At 39.5% G+C, this 13,222-nt stretch overlaps 1 long non-coding RNA gene across 1 annotated transcript in view; it reads left to right on the forward strand.

Annotated features, from left to right (window-relative positions):
- The first annotated feature begins 2,681 nt into the window (after positions 1 to 2,681).
- The window catches only part of LOC137601601 (uncharacterized), a 48,860-nt gene continuing 38,319 nt past the window's right edge, over positions 2,682 to 13,222 (forward strand). Inside the window, exons 1-2 of the long non-coding RNA XR_011037074.1 lie at positions 2,682 to 2,796; positions 2,909 to 2,978. This is a non-coding gene — a long non-coding RNA (uncharacterized lncRNA). The remainder of the gene's footprint in view (positions 2,797 to 2,908; positions 2,979 to 13,222) is intronic.

Raw genomic sequence — 13,222 nt, forward strand, 5'->3', positions numbered from 1 at the left:
GTTGGACCCAACTGAAGCGACGTTTACAGCCTCCAAAGATGATCCCAGGGTTTTATTTTCTCTGTATGGACACCTTTTCCGGTAAAGTAGTTGCCGTTTGAATTGTGGGGGGTCGCATTAAGTTCTTGACAATATCAATAAAGTGTTAGCTTTTTTTTTTTTCTAATGGCGCAGCTCCGCTCTCCAAACTTTGACGCGTTTTTTTTTTTTTTTTTCCAGAAAGCGGCGCCGCGATGAAACAGTCCTCTCCGGAACGCCAACAGTTTCAATGTGATCAAAAAGTCATTTGTCTGGCAAAAGAGAGGTCGCCTGAGTGTTCCTGATGATCGCAACAGAGTTCCGCTCGTCCTCCTCCCCTCCCCGTGCTTCAGCTCCCGGTTGCGCCTTCGTCTCGTTGCGCGCTCCAAAAGTGACTTTTCTGGATATTTTGGTGACCAAACACTCAGACGCCGCTTGTTCTTCCTGATCAAAGCACCAAACAGCGTCTCCCCTTCAGGCTGAGGCTCATATTGAAGCCAACTTTGAAGTTACCTCCTGACAGCCCACGAGCACTGTTGGTCTCTTGGTAATGGACATGGCTCCGTGTGTGTGTGTGTGTGTGTGGGGGGGGGGGGGACTGCGCCGTGTGTGTGAGTTAACCCCCCAAGCAAAAGGTTCAGCCCATTGCTTTGAGCCACCACTAGGATGTACCACCACGTTACTGTTGGATGGATCGTCCTCAGACTCCAGTGTGAACACCCAGATTTGACCTCCCATCAAATAACATCTCAGAGCTCTTACCAGCCGCTGCCTGTAACAGATAGACTGTCATTTTAATCTCGCTGGGTATTTTGTTTTTTACGAGTGAAGCTTTTGTGCTCCAGGGGCTCTCCATCATAACCTGCTTACCTTTTATGTTAACTTTATTTCTAGTTTATGGACATTTTATACACAGTGGCAACCCCTGGAAACGGGCACTGCCCTTTTTGTTGACAGTATTAATGTCCCATTGATGTACTGTGAGAATAAAGAGTAATTTATGACGTAACGGAGGTCTGAATGGTTTGTTCAAAACGTCGGATGAACATAATAAATTCTTAATGTCTCGTAAAACATACTGTATTTCATCTCTCTTCAAATGCACTGTCACATTTACAAGAGACGGAAAACAAACCCAAGTCGTTTTTGACGCCAGCTGATGAACACATTAACCCTTTACTTTGCGAATAACTCTTTGTAAATCTGGATGCATGCTGTGGCGGAGTGTCCGCGTTAATGAGGACGGGATTGAAGGATTAGAACGAGTGGAGCCGGCTCACATTTAAAGAAGAGAGCATTTTCTCTTCTGACATGTTGTTCTTTCTATAATGTAATAGAGTGGTCTCTTTAATGTAAACATTTTTATTAGATAATTTAAAAAAATCGTTATTAAAAATAACGGCAAATACGTGCAATTTTAATTTCTAAATAAATTTAAATAAATTCGCGTAACGATTTTTTTAAAAAAAATCATGATTGGGGTGAGAAATGAGTCGGTTTGGCACCCACACCCCCCACACCTCCCCATCTCGCTCTCTCTCTCTGTGGTTTGACTTGTCTATTCCCCTGAGTCCAACTCATACAAGAGACACATTTCTTGACAAGGTCGTCCTGTGAACAAAGTTTGTTCTTTCTTCTTCAGCCTCCTTTTTTTCCCCTTCATCAACCCCTTTGGAAGTTATGTCCAAAAGCCTGTTATTATCTGGTATTAATAGATGCAGCCCCAGGAAGACAAAATCAGCTATTGATAATTGCAAGGAGTGTACGGCAGCTACTGCATCGATCGGCGTGTCCTCCACTCCCCTGGTACTGAGAGATAAGGAGACACACTCTTTAGAGCAATATAATTTCTTTTGACCTATCTGCTTGCTACAGACTTATGATGAATAGCCAGAGTGGCTGAAGTCCTTTATCACCAAAGTTACCCCCTTGATATAATATTGATTCTTTATAACTAGCTCGCCACACAAAAATCAAACTGTCCACTTGGCCATCATCATCATCAATATCATCACAAAGGCGAAGGAATGAAGATCCCTGTGCACCAAACAACCGAGCCTTTACAATCCCCTCTGTTGGCCTAATCTTTATGTTGCTGATGATGAAAGGAGAGGGGAAACAAGGCAAGGTGCCATTTAAAACGAGGTGCCATTTAATCCGGTATAGACTGCATACACACACAGGGGGAAGGAGTGGGGTGGGGGGTTCCAGTGTGATCAGGATTGCCGAGCAGCTTCTATCTCTGGCAAAGTCATTGATATTGTGTGGAAATAATGATTGACAGAAAGGTATGTTTTCTGAGTTCAGCCTTCACATAACCTGTTATTCGGTCTCGGTAATAATCCCATAATTTCCTGTAATTGACAGTGGGATGATGATGATAAAGACATACCCCTGAGGGGGAAAAAAAAAAAAAAGATACAATGGTGATGAATTTATAAAGGCTGAATATTCAGTTTGACAACAAATAAATAGCTCTTCAGTTGTGATTGCTAAGTGAAAATCTGTGCGTTTGTTTTATGGTGCGGCTCATACCGGACGCGCCTCAGAGGTGTCGTTTAACATTAAGGGACGGGATGTTTTGCTGCATAGCTGGAGCCCCAGCGGGGCCACTCTCCCTATTCACCAAGAGAGGGGGGAGAGCGCTGCTGGGTGAGGGGTAGGGGGAGGAGGAGGGGAGGACTGAGGGATGGAGGGAGGGTGGGAGAGAAGAAACGTGTAATCACCCCCAAACAACCATTTTTACCCATTTCACCCCTTCTGGATCTGTGTCGCAAGGTAAGAAAACGAATACTTGGCTTTTACACTGGCCCTCTCTACACCATAAACTGCATCGGCAGACTTCTGTTAGAACTGCTCTCCCTTTCTCCATTCCTCTCACACCCTGCAGTCTGCCATGAGCCCAACTTCCACTGCGGACACCGCGAAGAGAGGCCAGACCGTGAAGGAGACACCAAGAGGTAAATGTCGCAGCTTGAATTTATTCTATTTTCTGCCGCTGTGCGTAATTGTAAAATAATAAGTAAATTGACATTAAACACATTTAAATGCAATTATTGGGTAACATTATATATTTAAATGCGTTGGTCGGATTGTAAAAGATGTGATTAGTTAGTTAAAATAAGTGAAATTGCGCGTCCCTTCCGTGGGTGTCCAATCAGACGTCTTTGCGCCGCCGCAACTGGTGCCAAGACGCATTTACACACACCGCAGGCTACTGTAGCAGCCTATGGCATACCGCTGAGGCTTCTGCACCAATCAGAGTAAAGGTGTAACTTTTTTTTTTCTGCTATTGGCTATATTAACATAATTTCACACAATCTCTTAAAACAAGTCACCATTATCCTATTGCATAAAATATCATATTTCTCTCTATCACTTCTCTCTCTCTCTAAATATATATATATATATATATATATATATATATATATATATATATATATATATATATAAATAAATTTGTGTGTGTGTGTGTGTGTGTGTGTGTGTGTGTGTGTGTGTGTGTGTGTGTGTGTGTGTGTGTGTGCGTGCTGATAGTTAATAATTGTTATATTTTCTTTTGACTGTGTGTTTCATTCTCTCAGAATCAACAACAAGTTCACTTATTTTGTATTATGTATTGTGGTGGTTTTCTGTTATAGTATTTTAGGGTTCCTTTATTTCAAGTCTTGGTAAGGTCAAAAATAAGGTAATCAGTTCTGTGATGTTGTGACAGTCTATCATTGAAATTGTGATACAGTACAGTATTCTACTGCTTTGTGCTGTCAGAGGTTTTATTTTAATATAAGACACAATGTTATCATTTAAAATAGGATCATGTGGTCTAAAGAGATGGGTGTTGATATGTGGGTCACTGTTCACAGCTTAGACTCATTAACAGCCTTTTCACTGACGTGTTGCTCGAGGTATTGGGAGATAGTTGTTCTAACTGTGTCGTGTAAGTAGACACAGTGAAAGTATCAGTGTTGTCTAAATGTATGATTCAACATTGTTTGTTTGACATGTTTTATCTTTGCTCTGCAGCAAACAATGATTTGCCGGATTTGTAAAACACACATATACACACAATTTGATATATAATTGTGGACTTCATGCATTAATAATGAATGTTGTAGGCGTGTCTCTACTAAATGGCAGCTGTGATCCTGCACAGAAAGTAATGTTTCACTCTCACATTCAGTGCAGATACATGTAGCAAGAGGTGTTTCAAACATTATTTTTTCCACACTAGACAGCAGTGAACTCATTCTCAGTTATCATAACATGACATGCTTTATACCCCTCATATGAAAGGAGCTGAGATGAAATGTGACAGGCAGCTCGTACCTTAGACGAGAAAAATTTGAGCTGACTGGTTCAATCATGACTGACTGAAATGAATCAAATCAACCAATTTCTTCTGTTACTGTAATTAAATTAGAGGCTGGAGTGTAATTGGACATTCAGAGGAGACAAAATGCTCATTGCTGCCACCAACGGATGACGTGCCAAAGTCAGTGTGCAAGGCAGTGCAACAAATGGTGGATGACACAATGAGAAAGCTTCAATGGAACGATCTACAAACAAAAAACCTTCTGGTTTTCTGCCAAACTGAAACACTGTCTCAGAGAAAGAGATATATTTTGATATCTGCCATCATAAACAAAACGATATATACTGTACGGAAAGTGTCGAAGGTGTGCTGTCAAAATACAGACTCAACAAATGGTTGTACATTCAGGATATTTTTACCTTTAGACCCTAAAACACTCAGTGAATTCCAAAATAGAGAGAGATCAACAGTTCTTGAATAAACAAATTACTTTGTAAGTGTTTACCTGACAACTCTCCAGAATTAACTAATAGAGGAAAATGTGTGCAAAATTTGACAATGCCATTGTTTGCTGATGAAGTCTGATATTTATTATGTGTCAAAGATGTAAGAGCATCATTACTTTTAGCATTTGAATCAGAGGCCCTGCATCAAATTATCTCACACATCTACTACTGCTTGTCCCGAGCTTGACGGCTGGAGGTTTTAGCTCCGTAGCCGCGGTCATCTGTGGCTCTAATGCCATTTCCAAGAACAATGAGCAGAAAGGGGCTAAAGTCACACTGATGACACTTAATCTCGTTGGAATTCCTCCACAAGTTTGACCTTGGGAAGATATTAGCCACTCGACAAGTGACATTGTTTGTGTGTGTGTGTGTGCGTGCGTGTGTGTGTGCGCGTGTGTGTGTGCGTGTACGGGCGGGGGGGGGGGGCGTCTGTGTATCTCTGTCCACAGTTGTCCATGTTTTCTGCATGTGGTGGGAAACACACGTGAACTTTGCTTTAGTGCAATTATCTGTAAGGTGTGTGTGTGTGTGCGTGTGTGTGTGTGTGTGTGTGTGTGTGTGTGTGTGTGTGTGCGCGTGTGTGTGTGTGTGTGTTTGTGGGGGGGGCTAAAAGCAGCCAGCAGCCAGACCAATGGGCTGCGAGGCTCTGTGGCCCAGTGAAATGTGTGCCACATTGTCCGTTCAATAGAGGCCTTTGAATTTTTAAACAGCATCAGTTACCTCACACTGCCACTGTTTTGGCACAGTTTGCCTTGCTTAATCCTGTAAGTGCACATCTACACTATCTCACGGAAGGTTTAGAGGTTTGTGTGTGCATGTCTATGTGTGTGTGTGTCAGGAAAGATGACACAGATATATTATATGCTGTATATGCCACCATTACTTAGTTAGCATGGTGATAAATGTACAGTAAGCAGATGCCATTGCATGTTTTTTTATGGCGATAGGAGTTCCATTAGAAGTGTGTGTGTGAGCAATCGGGTGCAAGTGTCTATTGGTATGAAGGAATAGACAAGAAAGAGAGGATTAGAAAATAATTTAATTCAGAAGTTTTCATCAATCTCAAGCCAAACGTCTATAAATGACAATGAAATCTAGTGTATTTCTGAATTTTCTCCTAAAATATTTGCACTATTAGATCAAGCATTGGTTGGATCCCCATAAAGAAACCATGGAACAAATTGACAGTAGCATTAAGATCAGTAATGGAATTCAACCTGAGATCTTTGATCAGGTATCCGGGTGATACTGAGACAAGAATGAGCTCAATCTGACTTGTGTGTGGTGGCAACAAACCTCCTTTCACACCTGACCCCCCCCCCCCATCATATAGTGACCTCTTCCTGTAGACTCACAGCTCAATGATGCACCATTTATTAATGTATTGGGCAGCAAGAAGATTCAGGATGAACTTCCCTGTCTAGTCAAGAAAAAGAAAGGTTGATATATCCATCCTTTAGGAGACCATGGTTCATACTTCTCAAGCCAGGTGGGAATAGATATGGAGATGGTTTGAGAAAGGAAGGCCCAGTAACTATAGATGATGATTTGCGCATCATGTCTGGTTTTTTTTAAAATATTTTTCCTTTTTTTTTTTTTTATAGAATTTTTTTGGAATGCAAAAAAACAACAACTTGTGCTGCGATGTTTCACAGAGGAATCAAGAATCAAATCATTGTAATTTCAGATGTTGTGATAATACAAGCTGAGGACTAAAATACAATCACAAAATGTCATAGACCACACACAGTTTGACTTTGTCACCTACGTGACACATCAGTGTGTGAGGGATACCAGGAAGTTGTTGCTGGGAAAAAACAAACATGTCTTTTATAGTTTAAAAGCTTTTAAAAGTTACAAAGTGGAGGCTGTGATTGCAGAAGAGTTGAGCTGACTTCACACCCCTCTGTTTACAGTACATTCGGGGTATGTCTGCAGTCCTCTTTCTCCGTGTCTCCATCTCCAAGGAGAAGTACTCGGACAGTGAACCCTCCTCTCTATAGCTCCTGTGCTCTTCCCTTTGTCCATACTCTGACTTATTCATGGTAACTGACTAATGAGCTGCACAGTCCTTTGTAGTGAGAGACAGCATGTGTAAACATTTAGATTTTTTCCCCCCCCTAACTGGTATATGGTAAGATCACCAAATTACAAGGCAAAAAAATTCAAATAAAACTGGGAAGTAAGCTAACACATGATCAAATACAAGATTAACATAGAGTGTTTTGTGTTTCGCCACGTTAATGCTCCATGTTGCTATCAGTCTGGTGTGTGTTTTGGACGATTGCCAGCCAGTGAAGGAAGAGCACCTATTTCGTGGAGAGGTAATTGCTACACAGTAGCCTCTGATTGCCAGGATCTTTCATGGGAAAAGCCCTGACTCTTTTTTTACTTGCACCAACAGCCTGATTACAAATCATCTTATTGATTTGATGAGTGCAAGATGTTTGCTAATAACTGTTCTCATACCATCTGTTAATCTTTGTTGTGATTAAAGAGGTAATCCCGATAGCCATTATTCCCAACGACAAGTGCGGGGATCATTCTCTAGCACAAGCTTTAGCCCCTCGTAGGCCACACAGGGCTGAAAAGCTGGGCGTGGGGGGGGCACTCAGGGGGGGTGCAATGCCAAAGATATCAGTGATCTCCGAATACAATTGAGAAATTTGCTCCACCTTCCACACAACAGGATACAAAATAGAAAAGGAATTACACTGCTCGCTGAAAATCCATTACCCCGTATAATCACACAAAATGATTTTTCTTAAATATGATAATAAATCACAGGCCGGATCAATACCCTGCAGACCAACTGCTATGTGCTGATAACGTATCAATCAATATTTAGTATTTAGATTTTAATTAATACCTTGGCAGGGTTTGAAGCCTGTTAACACTGAGAGAAATATAATCTGTGATAAAGAAAAATAAATAAAACAGTCCAAAGGGAAAAAAAAAAAGCTGATAAAAGCGAATGTGGTCGAGTTAGCATTCCACAGTTGTTCCTCATATCTGTCATTGATCAGTCAATTGCTTTGTTGTGATTAAGGACCCTTCAAAATCAAGCTTCTTGTGTGTGTGTGTGTGTGTGTGTGTGTGTGTGTGGGTGTGTGTGTGTGTGTGTGTGTGTGTGTGTGCAATGCATAAGAGAGTGTGTGCGTTCACATGGCAACTTAGCCATCGATCATGGTTTGCGATGAGCCAAGCTTTAGGAGCACCTGCTGCAAACCATGCATACATAGAGAAAGATCACACATAAACTGGATTTCAAGCATGAAATAATAATGCAAACAAGGCTCTCCAGTTCTGGGATGTCTCTTAGAAATGTTTTAGGTTTATTTGACAGACAATTTTTTTGCTAATAGTAATCTTTACATGCTTACAGGTTATTGTGTTCAGTGTTGCTTGCCTTCAGGGGGTGTATGGCTCATTCTCTCAACGGTTCTGTAACAAACCTGCAATTAACTGCCTACTGCCCAAAGGACAGAATCACCTCAAATATTATAGTAAAGCAAATAGCTTCAGAGTGATCTATTTCAACTGTTGCTTCTCCAATATGCACGCTATGGCCACTCTGTAATCGTTTCTTAAGGTTTTAAGTGTTAAACACTGGACTGCCAACTGTTTTTCAATAGGATTGACTCTTGTGGCATTTGCAATTGGAATCCTTTTGCTTTATAAAGAGATTAAAATAGATAAATATAGAAACAAGACAGACAGAGTTTAACCATCAGGATCTGCATGGCCAACACAAGATTAATAAGAAGCATAGACAGGCAGGATCCTGTGCTAATCCTACTTTGAATTAGTGCATTTGATTTGTAATCTGTTGACTTGCATCTTTCAGTGCTTCCTGTCCCATTTTTTTTTTAAAATGGCCAAGGAAATAAAAGAGCGCATTTAATCTTAATAATTTAAATATATAAATAATATCAGATAGTCACAGAGAAAAAAGCTAAACCACTTAAAGTGAAGTTCCTCTCAATTTTCTTTTCTTTTCATAAAAATACACTAGTATTACTTATGTGATTTATAAATTAGCATTATATTGCACTGTTGGACTTTAGGCTGAAGGCCACAGTGGGTCTCTAGAAAGTAAAGCTGTGATGTGAGCTAATGGGACATATGTGTGTTGCTCAGGGTTATGGCCGGATTTAAGTGTCCCAAGGCTGTCTGCTGTCTGTCCTGGCCCAACAGGATATAAGGTCACAGCAAATGCCAGCTTGAGTGGCTCATTTTTTCTTTAAAGCTGATTCCTGACACGCATGTAAACACAGTGGAGGTCATTTCACGCAGCCTAGCTGTCATTTGGAGCTGGTATGTGCGTGGTGTTTGCCAAGATTTAAGTGTTGCAGCAATATTAAAATATTTACTATTAATACTCAGCTAATTTTACATTAATCCAGGGGTGGAAAAAGCCATGCACATGAAATTCTGGTAAAAATGTCAATACACATAATTGCAATCGTGATCTTAAGATGGTGATTTTTTTTTGCCATACATTACAGCATAGCCATGAAATTGCAGCTATCAGCACTGAGTGTGGATATTAGCTTGGTTCTGTGGCGAAGCTCACACACCATGAGACTAAACTGGATTGGCCAATCCTTAATAATCCCTTCTTACTGTTATGTTGACAAGGTGCCAAAGGGGCCCTGTGCCGGGCCAGTATGGGGAGCGCGTTAGCAGAGTGAGTCAGCTGCTGCCAGCATTACTGTAATTCAATTAGAGCATGTGTGGCCGGATGCACTTCCAATGGTGTGGTGAAAGCATGTGGTGTTTTTTTTTTTTTAATTTAAGTTTTCAAATTGACCGCATGCATGTTATGTAATTAAAGCATTTACTTTTAGGTATTATTGATATATATTTATAATAAATGAGGATTTACAATGCTTGTGTTTTGATAGGAAAGCAGCTCCATTGCTTTGTGGCTCCAAAGAAAACAAGGAAGTTGTAATTTTTCATCAAATGTTTTTAAATCAGCAAAAAGTTGGGAGCAAAAAAACCAAAAAAAACACCACAAATAATAACCATAAATAATCACTTTAACTTGTTTTCAGACATGGAAAATAGATATGGAAAATAGAACATTTATTGATTTATTGTGTCAAACTGATAATAGCATCATTCCAAATATCATTTGTACTGTATTTTGTATTGTTGTTGTGTATATAAGTATGTATTGTGTGTAAATAAATATGAATAAGCAACAGTTTGCAAGCAAATAAGATCACATTTTTGAGGAAAAGTTAAAATTTAAACAGAGGTCAAGCTCATTTAATATGTAAGGATAAAAAAAATATAGCAAAGCAAGTTTTAAATTCCCTGCAGGCGTTGTGAGTACAAAACAAGTTGGTGAAGTGTAAAAGTTCAGCTATTTTAATGGTTCTCTGTAATGGAGCACAATATGAGATAAAAAATGAATGATGAATGAAAGGCTAACTACATACCAGAGAACCCGTTAATACAGCACTGTTTTGCTCAAAGGCTGGTGAAAACATTGAAGGTGAAATGATTTCTGTGTGGCGCTGGATGAGGTGATGTCATGACACACACTGTAACTGTATGTAAGGCCATTCTTTTTCTCATTGTCTCTCTTTCTTTGTGACAAACAGTTGGATCTTCAAGCCTTAAAAGATAAATCCAAATTTGTTGAGAGAGAGTAACATACATTTGTGAAACCCCATTATTTTTCATCTTGCCTCAGGCATTATACTTTGAACATTGGGAGAAAATGAAGCCATCAAATTATGTTAAGAAACAACCAAACAATTTTACATCAGTATTACAAAATTGAAATGTAAAAACAATCAAAAAAGAAGTGGCAGTGTAATAAAACAACTGAATGAAGATGGTGAGTGGAAGAGGATGACGGACAGTTGTGGAGACAGGATTGTTAGTTTATGTAGGCTGCAGGCTGAGTCGACTGGAAAATTTTGATCACTTTAATTTACTATAACCAGCACTGCTTCTCTCCCTGTCTAGCACTTTTATCAAGGCCTGTGAGCCCGTATTGATTTTTTTATTTTCTGCCCAGGATAAGAAGACAGAGAGTTAGGGAGCTCCGGTGAATGGAGAACTTTCCTCAGATTGCTGCTATTCTCCAGCTTATTGCATCCTGTCGTTTGTAGTTTCAGATGATGTCCAGTACGGCATGGCTGCTCCAGCCAATAAACAAGGTGACTAACAATGGAAGAGGGCCTGGAATGAAGAGAGGGAGGCAGGCTTACCGCCACAGCAAACACACAGAAACAAGCATCTGAAAGCAACAACTTGTCTTTGTTTTCCAGCTACGTCGACACACTTTTGATAAAGTATGTGATTTACAGTAGTTCGAAAGTGTTTTGTCAAGAAAATAGATCCAATATTTTAAACTGTTTTTGTGACTTTATCAAAATCACTACTTTTCTATAATCAAACATAAGGTTTTTTGTTGAGTTGTAAATGTTTGAAGGTACTACTCAAACTACCCAACTTTTAATTTACAAGAAACCCTCTAGTACTTTGGTGTTTTCTCTCTCTGTTCTCTACTTTCTGTTTTTAAATCAAAAATAATCAGATATGTGAACAGAGCGTGATTGCTTTTATTCTGTCCCACAATATGTTTCCACTGAGCTGAGTTCAAATAGTTCTGAGACTGAAGGCAAGAATACTATTTAACATGTCTTACATTATTGTGACTAGTTCATGTGTGTCTCCCTGAGCAAAATTAATTATCACCTCTGCCCCAAAGAAAATGCAGTTAAAAAGTGGAGGTAATGGTTTTTTCTCCAAAATGGAATGGAACAATGGTTTTGAACCCAATTCATTCCTTTTTTGATAACGGCTGCATTGGATAAATTGTTGTACTATTCCATAATTTATTTTTCTTCTTAATTTTTTTTTTGTCTTTTCTTTTACTTGTGGCGGTGTATTTGCATTTTTAAATGTGTGCATGTGTGTGTATGTGTGTTGAGGGGGTGGAAGGATTAGTGACAGTCTGATAAAAGATGTCTCCAAAACCCTAATTAAAATTGAATACCCCTGCAAATGCAAAGCAACGTGCAATCTCCAGGTATTTCATTTAGAGCAACTATCTCAGTGCGAGGCTGTTTTTTATGTCTTTCTTCATTGCACACAAATAGCTATCCCTCTTACGCTTTATTTTTCACACTTGTGCATCTGCCACTGTCTTTGTCACACCTCACATTTGCTCCTCTCTCCCTCCCTCGATGTCAGACACAATGACAAAATAAAATCAAACTGAGTCACCCGTAGTGTGTCCCCTTTATCTCCAAAATGCTCCCAAGGTTCAGCTCATTAAACTGCAAAAAAACAGTAAGGGTTCCTAATCCAATAGTGAGCACAGGGTAAAGCTTTTGTATTTTTATAGCACAAAACATGCTCAAAACATGAAGGCAAACTTTTTAAACACATGCAGACACGGTTAATATTTTAATGTCTGTTGTTATTCTTTACTATGTCTAAATAATCTCAATAAGTATGAACAAAGCACTAAAATATGGTATAATACTTAATAAAAAAAAGATGTTAAAATGTGAAAATCTCTTTTTTTAAGGTGATTTTTATTTTTGATTAATACATTGATATTTTTGTTCATGTAACAAAATAACTGTTGATTGTTTTAAGAAGATTCTTCTTGCTTCTTGTCATTCACTCAAACTCGATCTTAAAATAAAAGTGCACCTTGTCAGTTCCACCTCTCGTTTCTTCTTCTGGGCTCATCCTCTGTACTTGGTCTTCAAATACCTCCTGCAGTACAAAGAAAGTGGTTAAACTGTACAGCGGAAAACCGTGTTCGAGATCAGTCCTGTGTTGTGGCTGCGGTAGCACTTTCACTTCCTACCATCACAGACTACTGTTCTATCTTTAGAGGAATCCGACACACACACACACACACACACACACACACACACACACACACACACACACACACACACACACACACACACACACACACACACACACACACACACACACACACACACACACACACACACACACACACACACACACACACACACACACACACACACACACACACACACACACACACACACACACACCATTAGCAACTGGTACCTGCCACTTTACATGTATCATTTCTTCCTGCTGGGCTCTATATTTTATCAGCAAGTCTTTGTGTTCACATACAGTATAAACATGAAATCTGACATTTCTCCGTCATTAGCTCACTTACTAATACATTTTATCTTTCACTTTCTTTTTGTATTTTTAGCATAGCATTTATCATATTTTCCAGTAGATGTTCTCTAATGCATACCTAAGAGACTACTGTTTATGAAAATTTTCCAAATCTTATAAACCTATTAATTCTCTGCTGTCTGTCATCACTGATCTGTGCTGGTGAATAGTAAACTACAAG

Source organism: Antennarius striatus, chromosome 9 (assembly GCF_040054535.1).
Source record: "Antennarius striatus isolate MH-2024 chromosome 9, ASM4005453v1, whole genome shotgun sequence".
NCBI lineage: Eukaryota > Metazoa > Chordata > Actinopteri > Lophiiformes > Antennariidae > Antennarius > Antennarius striatus.